Source organism: Populus trichocarpa, chromosome 15, assembly GCF_000002775.5.
Source record: "Populus trichocarpa isolate Nisqually-1 chromosome 15, P.trichocarpa_v4.1, whole genome shotgun sequence".
NCBI lineage: Eukaryota > Viridiplantae > Streptophyta > Magnoliopsida > Malpighiales > Salicaceae > Populus > Populus trichocarpa.
The window spans coordinates 9847937-9861280 of NC_037299.2; the positions used below are offsets into that span (position 1 = coordinate 9847937).

At 29.9% G+C, this 13344-nt stretch overlaps 1 protein-coding gene across 7 annotated transcripts in view; it reads left to right on the forward strand.

Moving 5' to 3' along the window:
* LOC7474882 (uncharacterized) overlaps positions 1-13344 on the forward strand; it is a 29215-nt gene that overhangs the window by 7481 nt on the left and 8390 nt on the right. The window contains exons 4-6 of one of the 7 annotated variants that reach the window (XR_002978151.2): positions 114-177; positions 680-758; positions 983-1275. The gene's annotated coding sequence lies outside the window, so the exon portion shown is untranslated. The other 6 variants (XR_002978148.2, XR_002978150.2, XR_008057475.1 and 3 more) reach the window with 6 other exon arrangements.

Here is a 13344-nt window from a genome sequence, read left to right on the forward strand (position 1 = left end):
GGAGGGGGAAATGTTTTTTCTAACTTGCATTCTTTTGGGCATGAGTTGCACTTAGGTTCCTGTTCACAGGTCAAGTAATTGTGTTTATATTTTCGTTGTGTTTTCAATTACAGTTCTCCTGGTTGGATGTTGGCTAACTCCAAAAGATCGTCTAACTTGTGATCTCAAGGATGGGTGGTAAGTGAGTTATTTAATGTTCAATCTCCAACCATAAGTGAGTTATTAATGTTCAATCTCCAACCACCACCCTGTCGCTGTACCGTTGTAACTTAAAAAAGGAATCTTTCCAGGGTCATTAAGTGTTATATTCTTGAATTTGTACTGGGTGGCTCAGTTCACCGTCCCCTTTGTAGATATTTTAACCAATGGAAAACTTGCATTCTGTGACCGTGTTGCCCAGACATTTGAAATTGGTGTCCATATGTCTATCGGATCGACAATTTATACTGCTGGATGCAAAATCATCCTTTTCCAACCATTCTGAGAATTAGGAGCCCTTTGTATGTGCTTTGTTGTTAAGCAATCTTTCTTCATTTATCTTTTCATTTTCTCTTTTAAAGACGTACATGTAAGCAGATTGGTTCATGAATTTTGGTGCTCAAGCCTTTCTTGCTCTGGCATATGGTTTAGTTGGATGCTGTATTCCTTTTAATTTATTCTATTTTTGAACCTGGTGTAGATTATTTGCTACACACCGAGTTCTACCCAACTTTGCTACTACCTTCGCATAATGGTGTCTGAACTCTAAACTAATATAGGTTTGTTTATGACATTTTCCCATTTGTGGCCCATATTTGTTCAAAAATATTGCTCCTGCTATCATGTTTGAAAATTGGCCTTTGTGCCATCAGTTCTTGGTGTTGGATTGTCTTTAAGGATAAGAGGTAGCTGTTAACAGTTCAATTTTTCTGTGTCATGTAAGTTTGGTTGAAGCTTTGCGAGGATGGTTCATTATGGAAATTGTATTTGTATTTTTGTTCAGGTTTCAATTTTGAGGACGGAGATTCAAATTAAAACTTTTGAACCACTATAATCGGAGAAATCTGATCCAGAGTTGGAATGCATCTCGAAAATCTTCAAGGTCAAGGGTTGTCCCCGTGTTGCAGGTTCATGTTTTTGGAGGCGTTAGGTGATAAGAATGGGCATGGTGTTGCGCATTAAAGCCTAAATCATTTCAAACTATCTTTATCTTGGTTCTATAGCTTGTGTTTTTGGTCTACCCAATCTTATAGCAATTGCATATTAATAAATCCAACTGCTTTGATGGCGTGCTGATGCTCAAGTATCAGGCAACGTTGCAACCCCAAAATTTGGGGCTGTTGCTTCCATAAAGACTGGCTATGGGTGGGACGCTCTCCCCTTTTCTTTCCTTCCCGTGGTTGCATAACCCTTACCCTGAATCAAGTTCCAACAAAATACCATTGGCTACGGGTGGGATGATCTCTCCACACATTCTATCTCAATACACCTATTAAAACCCTTATATTGCACGATGAACCAATAATCTCCATGAGATTTTGTTCTTGTTGTCTCTTCCATATTACGTATCAATACACCTATTTGAACCTTTGCACGATGAATAAATATTAAATCTATGACTTTTGTGTCTCCCTCTCTTTTTGTCAATCTGTTTACACAAGGTAGATAACAAAGATTTTTCATTGCAAAATAGGAAAAGAGAGCTTAAAATTGATCATGAATAAGAAGAATTGACTGAGGTGAAAGAGTATCAACTAAAAAAGTAGAATAGAAGGAGCAATTAACTAGTCCACCAAGAGACTAAAAGTCACAATAGCTCAAAAGGAACTGATCAACCAATGAAGTATGGATGTCTGCATAACCAAGCATATATAGTCCTATTTAAAATGCGAGTCCTCAACATAATGATTAATAAGAAGCCAGAGATTATGCTAGAAATCATATATATCTGTTTTTTTAACAAAATAAATAACAATCACAACACAAGCATCAACTAGAATCACTTCCCCGACAACGATACCAAAATTTATTGCAATGTCGCAGTCACACAAATTAATTACCCTAACTTAAACAAACAAGATAGTATAGAGCAAGTAAGGGGTCGATTCCACGAAGAAGATCTAGTTCAGGTCTTTATACTAGATTATTCAAAGTTGGGGGGTTTTGAGGTTATCTAGGCTATGTTATGGTAAACAGAACGAACTAATCAAGCTAAATTAAATAAAGTAAACATCCACCTATAAAAATCAAAATTGATCACTGAAACGATACGCCAATTTATATTCTGAATATCTATCTTTCCTTAACATTAGTTAGTTAACCGATCTGCAGTGTAACTAACGTTAACCATTAAACAACCACAATGTCCGCACTAATAATTTAATTCAATGGCAGCCTTAAGAACTAGATAGTAGATAGGTTGATAAATCTAGACAACTTAACCGTATGTAATTTATGTTCGATTGAATTGAACGTTTTTCCTAAGATTAAAACTCCGGTTTTGATTATTAAGCTTAATCGCTTCACAAGTTCAAATATCATAACTCTGGTCTTGATAGCAAACTTAGCAGTAGATTGGTTTAGAATAATAATTTACAGTCTGCTCTAACAATCAAACTAAACAATTATAAAAAATAAACATAGAAAAACATTCATACTCATCATATAAATTGAAAAGAAAAAATATAATAGATCTTATAGTTTTTGAAATCCGAAGGTTTCTATATCCTTTCAACCAAGAAAAATAACTTGCCTTGCATTTCTATTGAAAAACTAATGAATAGAACAGATGGGAGCATAATTTTGGGTATAAGAGAAAAGGGTGGAGTTTTTCTTTTTCTTTCTGGCCGCCCCCTCTCTTTCTTTCTCTCTTTCTTTTTTATTTGATAGGAAACCCTAATCCCCACATCCCTCAAATTCATTTGTATTCTCCTAAAAAATATAAAAATAGTCATTTCCAAAGTAAACAATCTACATTTAAGTAAGTTGGATTTATTTCTTCACAAAACCTGTTTGTTGGTAGAATTTAAAAGTTGTCTTAGAAAAATCACATATTTCTCATATGAGCTCCTTTTCTTCTGAAATTTGGTAGGATGATAGGTCTTTGAGTCAGGAATCTAAAAAAATTGAGTTTGCATCAAATGAACTTCTTTAACTCAAGATATTCAAGTTGGAATGACCGAATGTCAAAATTGGCAAAATATGAGACTTGTCTTTGAAGGATGCGATTTCCATCCTCTTTATTTTTTTTTTATTTTTCTTTCCATATATTTATAGAAAGGTATGGATGTTAGCTTTCTAATTCCACTGGAATCACTTCATTTCAACCTCTACAACTCAAATTCTGCATAAAACATCGATCAGATGTCAAATCTGCCAATATTCGACACGGGTTGGAATATGGTTTGAATTTTATCTTCAATTTACTTCTTTTCGAATCTCACATCCAAAAGTACCTTCAAAATATAAAACAAAGATTATCAAGACATTTTATATATAAAACATGAACAAATACTAGGTAAATATGAGTAAGACTATAGAATAATATGATTGCATCAATAGGGTTAGAATTACTTATGTAAGTAGGATCCAAAGTTTTTAATAATATAAATAGAGCCAGATACTATTTTAAATGATGATTAACCCTATATATTCAAAATTTTGAAATTCTAACAGTTTTTTTTTCTTGGATGGTTTTATCACCTTTATTGTTTTTCTTAATGCTTTGTTATTTTTCAACACTTAAATTTCCTTCATTCTTTTTTATAACTCATGTTTTCTTTGCACATCGATGTTTTAAGTACATATTACCTTTACTGAGTGTCCAAGGTCTAGAATCCTCACTTTGCTTGGTTAGAGGTAGTTGTTGCCTCGTCGAAGATTCAATTCTAAGTATAGTTAATTGATAACATAAAAGATTGGCATGACTAATAGGATAAAAATTCAAAATATATTCTAGAAGCCATTAAAACACGCTTCTAAAAAAGTATAGGTAAACTCATCTCTATTGCTCGAAATGAATAGTTTGCACAAGCAACGGAGACATGCTAGCCTTTTAACTGTGAAGAGCCTAAAAACCTACTATTTCTTTAGATTTTAGAGAATCAACCAGTGACAGACGTGCCCAAAGATGGGTCTTTATTGTCTAACTCACCATTATAACACAAAATTACATCTAAACACACTTCTAGTGTCTTTATGTAGTCCTTTACGTTTATTGATTCTAATAGGGTCATCACCACTAATCTTAGATGACTATATTGATAAATCAATACCCAATACGTAACCATACATACATATATTAAGTATATCAAATTGTGTGCTATGATGAATTAATGATCACAACTAGTTGTGGTAAATTCCAGTCAACCAACAAGGTTGCTTATGAAAATATTGTAACACCCCGCCAAAAAGAGGATATTAAAACATGAAATTTTACAGCAATTTTACACATTTCCATTGAATATAAGCCTTTATTATGACAATTTGTTTTTTTACACTTATACATGTAGTCATTCTCCTTTATTTATTAACAATTTTACTAAAAGTTTTAAAGAGTTTCCTCTATATTTTAACATACCAAGTTATCAACTACTCCTTCCATGTTACAAGTCATTATTACAAACATGGTTCAATTGTCCTAGACCTTATTTCACATCATTTTAACCAAAAATCAACCCCATATATTCTTTCAACCCTTACTATATCTTGTACCATTCAGTAATTACATCATGTTAATCCCATAAAAAATTAATTATAAATAAAATCTAAAAGATTAATAAATCCAGTCTCATACGCTTATATTTTGAATTATAAAAAAAAAGGTACAGTCTAACCACATGTTTTAAACTTTTCTTCCATGAACGTATATATTATGCTTACCTTACTCAATCTCTAATTAATCCATTTACTACTTATGCGTACCTTTTATTTTTGTTTGTTTATTTTTTATATGAATTAAAATTAATGTCCAACATACAACGTGGTTATATTATTGATGCATGCTATGGAAAAATCATGTAAGGATATACACCAACTTGCATAATAATATTTTATATATGGATTTCATACACAATTCCAAACATAGATAGAAAATATCATTAAAGAAGAAGGGAGAGTAAGAGAGAGCTTTTAGTTAGGTCCACAAAATTATTTACATGTACAATATAAGTTCTGAATCTAAAGGCCAACTATAACCTAACAATTAGGTTCGCCGATACGAAAAGGTCTTGTAACAAAAATTTATTAAGAATAAGTTCGTATTATAATATAATTTGTCTTCTAAACATATATGAAAGTGGGAGCACCAATTCTTATTATCCAACCCTATAGAAAGTTTCATGAACAATAGTTATAAATTTCACAATAATAACACACAAAGATATTTGTACTCGACATGAGTAAGGTCTTACTCTCAAGTTCAAGTCAATTAGTGTACTTCGATTTACATAGTTATCAAATATTTCATAACGACTTATTATTGACCTTTGATTTATCAAAAACAACTCAATTTACCATAATTCTCAAAATAGCTTAGGCAATAACATAACATTGGCCTTCGTGTTTGTAAAAGTAACCAAAACATATTTAGTCTTTGAGAAATTTTAGAGACTTTACAACATTAGTTTTTGTCTCAGCAAAAGCAACTCAATCACATTGATTTCCGTACAACTTTCAAAAACAATTTCAACATTGGCTTTTGTATTTAAGAAGGAAATCTAATCACATTGGTTTCCAAACAACTTCATAAACAATCACAACATTGGCTTTCATCTTGGCGAAAGCAACCCAATCACATTAGTTTCCAAACAACTTTGAAAACAATCACAATATTATCTTTCATCTTGGTGAAAGCAACTCAATTACATTGGTTTTCAAATAACTTCGAAAATAATCATAACATTGGTTTTTATCTTAGTGAAAGTAGTCCAATCGTATTTTTATTTCACGTAACTATTTACAATTCATTTGGATTCATTTCATACATAGCATTTATAGTTACAACAAAAAACTTAATTGACATCATAAAATTATAGGTAAGACTCTACATACCTTCTCCTCCAGTCGAGTGAGCTCCATCAACAGAAGATCTTATCCCCTTTGAACCATACAAATACTTTCTATTAATACATTATTTACAATCCAAATACTCATTGTTCGTATAAAAAATAATTCTTTTAATTTCATACTTAGACTCACTATGTTTAACAATTTATAACAAGGTATCAGAAAACTGTTTATTTACTCCTCACCAGAGTTGTTGAACTCAATTTTAAACGAGGTCTTTTTTTTTAGTATGCTAAGACACAAATACACAACTTTGGTGAAAATGGTTAAACCTAATTTTGCCATTTACACACTTAAACTCATTGAAATACAATGGTATATCAATCTGCCCTATAAGATACAACCTTACTTTTCTCTAGTGTTCTATCCATATTTGGAGTTATATAACTTTAAATAGGGTAAGATTTGTTTCATGCGGAATCTAACATCACTAACCACATTTTCCATGAAGACATTCACCTCAAATTTTCTCATTTGTGAATCTCAATTTCAGTTTAAAGTTTGACATTAATTTTGTCCAATAGCTTCCAATCTGACCTGTCTTCACTCAAACCTCCCTGACACTCTCAAGAATTGATTTGCATGTGTTTCTCTCTACAATATCTTTGAGAGATAAGTGATAGAGAAGAAAATGGCTCCCCCTCTTTTTTCTTTTGTTTTCTGTCGTCAAACTCTTGTTCTTCCTAGGTATGACGGGTTTTCTCTTTTTTTTTATCCCTCACTTATTCATGTCTTTTTAATTTAGTCCCTAATTCTTTATGTTTCTCACACTAGGCCCTACTCTCATCTTTATACATTTTATCCTTCTCTTTTTACTTATGTTTACCTTTAGACTTTAAGTTAAGAATTTTGTGCCTCACTAATGACCTCTTCTTCAATTAATTAAATTCATTCATTCATTTTCTAGGGGCTTGCAAAGACAATCTTATTATCAACATATAAATCTCTCTAATGTTGATATGAGAGCTTTCTAAATAGATATGGGGAAAACAATTATCATAACCTGTCACAACAACATAGTGGTGGTAAACCGAATCATGCATGCATATCTTATTAGTTGAATAAGTTACAAAATGAACTTTATTAGAAAATACCTTATAACATAAGTATACACTTCTAAAAGGAAAATCCGGGATTCTATAATAACGAGCACTCTATTAAGGGTGTATGGATTGAGTATACCTCTTATAAAAATGTATTTTTTAGCATATCAAGCACAATAAAAGATGTAGCTTATCCCTAGCATGATAACTCTTGATAAGCCAATTTTTTCTCAAGCTTACAAACAACCATAAGCCAACTACTTAGCCCTGCATAGCTTCTATCAAATAGCATAACTTGTTACTAGGCAATTCTATACCCAATAACCTGTTTTACAATAAGGAAACCTCAATCTTCTAGCACAACAATTCCCTTCTACATATCAGTAATAGAGAAGAGAGATAAATAGAGCATAACTAAATCAACATTTAAAAGAGATAGGACTGAAAGTAAGATGAACAATAAGATTTGTTTGCAATTATTTATACTCTAAATGGGTTGATAGATTGTACGTGATCACTAGAGAAATAAAAATTATTGATTTCAAATATTTTTTTCTAAAAGGATAAACAATCAATAAGGAAGCACATCACTAATTTACTAATCAATATAGTGATAATACAGTCAACCCTTTCAAGAAGCTAAGGTCATTTGGTTTATCATTAACCAAAATAGCTTTTCACTAATACTCCACATTGCCACCCAACTCGATCAACAGTTAGAAAGAGATGAAACTCGTTTTCATGAACACTTTTATATAATAATATAAGAGATTACATTATATGACTTGGTTAAAATAGTATAGGACCTAAAAGAGGTAATAGAAAACTATGTCTTACAATTTAAGATATTGAAAACTAAATTCACTATAGTTATATTTAAGTAAAAGTACATGAAGTTATTGCTAGTGAGAATGTAGTTAAACATAAGGAAAAGTTTTGTAGGAACCAAATATTTAGACATATATACCCTCACAAATAATATTGCCCATTATGAGAAAATGCTAGTAAAATAGGTAAAAGAGAAACCACAAAGGGGGACTTACTTTATTGGTTATTTATACAATGTCGTAAATGTTTATTCACTAATTAATTTAGATTCTAATAAAGAATTTAAGGAGGTTTAATAGCAACTCATATCAGTCACTAAAATAAAATATGAAAGACCATTTAAGATCACAATATTAAAAAAAAAAATCTAAAAAGGCTCCCAAACCTGGTAACAAAAAAGTCAAAGTTTTCAAAGCAATTAAATATAATAAGCACATTTTTAATATCAAAAGAGTTAAAAAGATCTTGATCAGTTGATGTGTGGGTGAACATTAAGCTCTTTAGCAATCACATAACCTTTATCATTAATCAAATCAAGAGGAAATAATATTATAAATGGCATGACTTTTAGAAATACGACACTAATAGTTATGTAGTATTTAGAAATTAAGCTTTAGAATTTGAATGCAATCATGTTCTAAAAAAAGATGATAAAAGTGGATGATGATCTATTCCTTAAAGTCAATATAATATTTGTTATCTCAAATCATAATGGGCTTATTAGAAAGGAAGAGCCTCAAAAGAAAAGGGTTGATTGGTCATGACAAACGATGAAGTAAGTCACAAATCCTAGGATTGGGAAAAAATATATAGATGATGGAAAATCCAAATGGGTGGTTTGACAAGCCCAATATATGCTTTATAATGAGGTATATAGATGTCTTACCTATCTTATAATTCTCTTAAAGGGTGCAAACTTGAGGATAATGTTAAGCAAGTAATGTCTTTATAACATGCCAAGTCATTTAGACCTAAGAGACCAGCTGACAATAATTGGCATAAACGTCAACCATAATAAAAGTCATTTAAACCTAGTAATAACATGAAAAGGAAAAATCATAGTTGAGTATGTTAGGCTTGCCATGACAACAACAAAAAAAAAGCAAAATAAACACATTTTAAGGACCCCAATAAAAAGGTAATATTAAGGATGTTGTACAAAATAAAATCAGAAAAAATGATGAGAAAACTAAATATGCAATCTATAAAGCATGTAACGTATAATGTACAATAAATAAAAAATTATATCATGCAACTAACTCGCTATTACAAAATTCAATGCCCTCAACCCAACAAAAAAATGTAAACACGAAAAAAAAAACCACATGCAATAGGCACACTATAAAATGAAGAAACTAATCATGAAAGCAAATAACTTTAACACTACTACCCCTAAAAAACAAAGATATAAAAATGACAATTCACATAAAAATAAAATCCTAAAAACTACTTTTTTAAACCACAAAGATAGAAAGAAAAAAAAACCTTATTAGAAAGCTAAACGACATGCCTAGAAAGATGAAAGAAGAAAGAACAATAAACATTGAGAAATAATAAGTCAGATAACCACCTCTTTATGAACAACCTTATTAAACCAAAGGAAAAGATTCTAAAGCATTACAAATACATGCCAAGACTCATCAAGAAAGAAATCAAAGTTTAAATGTGTAAGATAGACAGAAACACACAATGAAAAAAACATATTTAACTTATTAATGTAGTTGTGTACCCTTAAAATAACAATCTTACAACTTACTAAAAAAATGGTAGAGATTTTAAATCTTATTAAGGTAGTGATTTTTAAAAGATAAAACTAGAAAATGATAGCCCCTATTTAAAAGCAAGAATACCAAAAATAAAGGTTGAAAATGGATGTAAACACAAATAAACAAACATTCACAAAAGAAAAAGGATTTTAAATGTAAAATAGAATAATTCATAAAAAAAAATTGCATGATCGACCAACAAACCAGTGTAGGATTATTAAGAATCATAAAATAACCAACCAACTGAACAAACACAAATCTCAAAGGCTATTATTCAAACAAAAACCTCTATAAAAAAATTTAGCCACACTCCCACCCCTACCTTAAACACCTTTAAACATGTTGAATCTTTAAAAAATAAACAACCCACCCATGACCTAGAAGCCAATAATATGAAGCAAACAAAAATAAAAAATAGAAAGAAAACAAAGCCACAAAATCTTTAAGAGCAAATAAAGAGCACTGAAATATGCATCCAAAAAACAAAAAATCAATGTCATAACAAAGAAAAGAACATCAAAAAGAAAACATCCAATAGGCCTTCAAACAACAAACAATGAATTTAACACACAATTGAACTAAAAAGATATAAGGGGAAAATAAACATAGCCAACGATAAAACAAACAACATACATACTCAATAACCAATGAGAAAGAATTAAAAGAGACTTACATTGCACATCATAACCCTGGTCCTAAAGAATAATAGCCTTGCATAAAAAAAAAAAGAAACAGAACAAGCTCCGAAACAAAAGAACCAATACAAAACTTGCCAAGTAAGGAAAGGGGAAAAATTTTCAGGGAAGACAATATAGCACCAACAATAAAACCAAGTAACAAATAACATGAAGAGGATAAATCACAAACATCATAGCTATGAGTAAGCACTCACAAAATAAAAAGACAAACACATTTCTTCCCTTATATATAAAAAAAAAGTTTAATCCCTTAAAACTAAGCATTCTAATCAACCTATGCAAAGAAACTTTAAAAGAAAAAATCAAACCAATCACCCCAAAAATCAACAAACACCCATTAAAATCAAACAAAAAAAAGCTTGGATAATGACCTAAAAAAACTTTCTTGCTTTGATTTTATGGTTGTGTTTGTGTGTATGTGTGTGTGTGTGTGTGAGAGTGAGAGAGCGAGAGAGAGAGAGAGAGAGAGAGAGAGTCTGAGATGATAAGGGAGTAGACTCTGTTGTTGTGATAAAGATTGTTGGTAAAAGAGAGACCACATCATTGGTTTAAAGAGGAAAGATGAAGAGATGAAAGAAAGAAGAAAAGTTTAGTACAGTGACTATTAGGAAAAAGTGAAAGAGTAGAAAAAAGAGGAAAAGATTATAGTGGTCATTTGGCCACGTCTCCCTAGAACAATTAAAGAGGAAAGCAATACAAATCCATTATCCTTTCTCTCTATGTATACAATGAAATCAAAATAAAATTTAGTTTTCTTTGTAATTGTAATTGTAATTGTAATAATTATAATATAATTATAATTATAAATTATAATGTTAATCAATTTATCTAAAAAAGGGTGTGTCATCATATTATATGAACACATGAAAACACATTTCCACGTGTTATCGTGTTAGAAATATCAAATTCTAAAAAAGGTACAAGAAAAATGATCTTTTATGTATTAATTCTTATATGAAATAATTTTCTTTATATTTGATTAAGGAGAGATTTTGTTGTAATGAGTGAAAGTTGATTGGAGAATATCTTTTTGTTAAGACTCATTATCATGATAGATTTAGAAATTGGTAAATAATGAAGTCATATATATGTTGAAAATATATTAAGATAAAACTAGATGTATGTTTGGCAATATGATGCATGTGTTTTTGTAAAAATGCATTTTTAAATGAAAATCAACTAATTTCATACTTTTGTTTAGAAAATTTTAGGGTTTCAGTCTTTTTCATTTTAAAATAATCAAAATACAAAACAAAATTTAATATTTTTTTATTTGAAACACACTTTTAGAAAACAAACTAGATTGGTGGGTTGTACTACATCGCGAGTAGGACCAAACTTTTCCTAACATAAAAAAAAATGATGCTTAACGATGCTAATGGTTTTAAAGAAGTAAGAAAAATCCAAGACTTGAATGATTGACTTGAATAGTTTCAATAAGCTTAGTTAATTTAATAATATAATTATATATAGAAAAAATTAAAAAAAAAAAAACAACGCGACTCCTCCCGAGTCAGCTTGCCAAATTCATGATCTTGTCATGAGATTGGGATAACCCTATAAAAAAAATTAAATTAAGTATAAATCTCAATTCTTAAATAACTCAATGACGAAGAGAAATTTTTTAAAAAAAATTCAGTTAAAAAAATAAATGAAAAAAAAAACTTCAATCAACTTGTGTTTATTTGCTAAGTCAACAACTTAATACATGAGATCGAGATAACCTCATATAAGAGAAAATAAAAAAAAATCATGAAGTCTAATTCTTAACAAACTCAATATTGAATGGTGAGATTGAAAAAAAAATCAATTATAAAAAAGTATCTAAAACAGATCAAAGTCAACTCGAGATAATCTTTCAAACTCATGACTCGGATCATTAGATCGGGATTACTCCATAGAAGACAAAACAAAATCATGAAGTCAACTTTTTAATCAACAAAATATTGAGGAATGAAATTGAAGAAAAATTGATAAAAAAGAATCTAAAACAAATAGCAATAAAAAAAAATAGAAACTAAATTTCACATAAAAATAAAATGAAACTAAATTCTGAGAGATGAGTTGATATACAAATCAAATAAAAAAGGATTCAAAACAAATATCAAGCAAAAAAATGATGATCAAATTTGATATAATAATCAATTGAAACCAAAAACTAATGGATGAAATTAAAAAAAAAATCAATAAAATAAAAGGTTCAAAACAAAACCAATAGAAATTAAAAAATTGAGGTCCAAATTCAATAAAAAGAAATGACAGTATACCTTTCAATTTTGACAGGCTTAGCTCAAATCATGAGGAGAGAGAGAAAAGAGAAAAGAAAAGAAAAAAGAGCCGCTAGCACCACCACACACCTTTCTAATATGAAGATCTTGAATGCGAGAAGTACCTCCCACTAGCGCACTAGTCTAATTTGCCCTGTCCTTTTCTTTTAATCCCTAGCATTTATTTTTTCAACTTGATCTCTCAAATCTTAATTATTTTAGATCAATAAAATTATATTTTATTTTACAAATTCGAGTATCAAACACATGTCATATTTTCTCTCTCAATATTATGGGATTTTCCATATTTAGGAAAAACAAATTAAGTCCAATAAACAAAAAACTCAATGCAAAAGGATTAAATAAAAAAGTAAGGGATTAAGAAAATAAAAAAGGCTTAATCTCTCCCCTATTTGTGCACTTCAGTCTATAATATTTACAAGAAAAAATGGACTCAATACTTTTTTAGTATTCAAACTTGGCTTCGTAACTTCAATTGTTTTGATTCAATTTAATTTCTTTTAATTATGACAAATAGAGCATTCATCGAGAATCAATTTTATTTCCAGACACCGTGAGTGTTCAATACCAAGCCAACATAAACAAATAACAAAGCTCAATTCTAAAATAATATAATATTAAAGGATAAAGTTGAAAAAAAAATTGGTGACCAAAATGAAAAAAGAATCTAAAAAAA